The sequence below is a fragment of the Silene latifolia genome, chromosome X (assembly GCF_048544455.1).
Source record: "Silene latifolia isolate original U9 population chromosome X, ASM4854445v1, whole genome shotgun sequence".
In the NCBI taxonomy this organism is placed as follows: Eukaryota; Viridiplantae; Streptophyta; class Magnoliopsida; order Caryophyllales; family Caryophyllaceae; genus Silene; species Silene latifolia.
The window spans coordinates 304,877,946-304,880,147 of record NC_133537.1 but is presented as its reverse complement, the minus strand read 5'-3'; the positions used below and the strand labels follow the sequence as shown (position 1 = coordinate 304,880,147).

The following is a 2,202-nucleotide window of genomic DNA, read 5'->3' as shown; positions in this document are numbered from 1 at the left end:
AAAACCCATTACACAATACTCCACAAAATCCACCTACAATGCCAAAATTCTCGTCACACTCCATACCCACCGAGGAGAATCTACCAAATGGTACTCCTACACCGCAACATCTCACCGGAAATTTTATTGCCATGTCCGCCTTCATCCAACTAGTTGAGAGGAGCCAATTCGGGGGGATGCCTAGTGAGGACCCTCATTCTCATATGGAAACCTTTTGCGATTATTGTGATGCTATCTCTCAAACGGGCGTGACTCAAGACCAAATTAGATGGGTCTTATTTCCTTTTTCCTTAATCGGCACCACGAAGCAATGGTTGAAGGGCCTTGATAAGGCCACCCTTGGAATAGATTCTTGGAAGAAGTTGGCTCTAGCTTTCTACAAAAAATTCTACCCACCGGAAAAGACTAACATGCTAAGAGCTCAAATTACGGGTTTTAAGCAAAGGGATGAAGAGTCTTTGTATGAAGCTTGGGAGCGGTTCAAGGGAATTTGTCGCTCATGTCCTCACCATGGACTTAGCGAATGGTTTTTGGTGCAACAATTTTGGAATGGTTTATATGAAGATTCTAGGAACATTCTCAATATGGGATCAAATGGAATGTTCACCGAAGTTGATGACAATCAAACATGGAACAAGATTGAGGAAATGGCGGTCCATAACTCACAATATAGTAGACCTCGCAAGGCTACTAGAGGAGGAAAGCATGAAGTGGACTTCGTTACTCAATTGGGTGCTCAACTTAGTGCTCACATTGACACAATCAACTTGAAGTTTGAACAAGCTATGGCTAGACTTGAGGAAAATTCAAAATCATCGAAGCATCATGTTAATGCCATGACGGCATCCTCATCAATCCCAAGTGGGATATGTGAGAATTGTGGAACTTTGGGACATGACCAAGGTGAATGTAGGGGAACAAATGAACAAGTGAATGCTTTCCAAGCATACAAGAGTGGTACCCCTTATTCCAACTTTTACAATGAAAACACCAAATTTCATCCAAATCTCTCATACAAAAGCCAAAATGTTCAAAACCCCTCAAACAACATACACTCCACCACCCATAAAAAACCAAAATCAAAGACCCTTTTACAATCAAAACCAAGGTTACCAAAATCAAAATCCATACAATCACCAAAATGACCAAGGCTTTGATGTCCAAAAAGCTGTCCTCCAAATGGAAAAGAATCAACAAGAATTTTTCACTCAAATGCAAAAAGATAGCCAAGCAAAGGAAACCACCATCAACAACATTCTAGCTCACACCAAGATGTTGGAAACACAATTGACTCAACTAGCATCTTCAAGCTCACAAAGACAAAAGGGGCAATTACCACCTCAAAGTAATCCCCCAAGGCATGAAACGTTAGTGCCATTCACTTGAGAAGTGGTACAAGGTATGAAGCAATCAAGAAGCAAGTTGAGGATGAAGTTGTGGAAGCTAGTGAAAAGGAAGAAATTGTGCAAAACTCCAAAGATGGAGAATCATCAAAAGAAGAAAGCTCAAAGAAAAATGAAGACAAGACCAAGGAGAAGGAGCCCATTGTGATTAGACTTCCTTTTCCAAGTCGTCAAGCCAAGCCCAAATTTGATGATCAACTTGGAAAGTTCATGGAAATTGTGAAGAATTTAGAAGTCTCAATTCCTTTCACGGAATTAATCAATCACGTTCCGGCCTATGCGAAATACATGAAAGATATCCTCACAAAGAAGAAGTCGATCCGAAAGCTTGAGACTATCGCCTTCACTAAGGTGAGTAGTGCAATACTTCAAGGGAGTTCACCTCCAAAGTTAAAGGATCCGGGAAGCTTCTCAATACCGTGTACCATTGGCGACACGACGATCAACAAAGCCTTATGTGATCTAGGGGCTAGTGTGAGTGTCATGCCGTACTCGGTAAGTAAAAGGTTGGGGATGGGAGAGCTTAAATGCACCAATATCACACTCCAAATGGCCGATAGATCGACGAAGACACCATTAGGGATATGGGAAGATGTCCCCGTGCGAATTGGGAAGTTTTTCATCCCGGTGGACTTTGTCATTGTTGATATGGAGGAAGATTCCAACATTCCAATCATCCTAGGAAGACCTTTCCTACACACCGCCGGTGCGGTAATTGATGTGAAACATGGTGAGCTCACTCTAGAAGTGGGAGATGAAAGCATAACTTTTAATCTTGACAAGACTATGAGAGCTCCTC

The 2,202-nt window shown here is 41.9% G+C and overlaps 1 non-coding gene across 1 annotated transcript; it reads right to left on the bottom strand.

Annotated features, from left to right (window-relative positions):
• Window positions 1-410: 410 nt before the first annotated feature.
• On the bottom strand, window positions 411-517 carry LOC141624115 (small nucleolar RNA R71). Its single transcript, XR_012533926.1, has one exon. It is a non-coding gene; the product is annotated as a small nucleolar RNA R71 (small nucleolar RNA).
• Window positions 518-2,202: the final 1,685 nt, after the last annotated feature.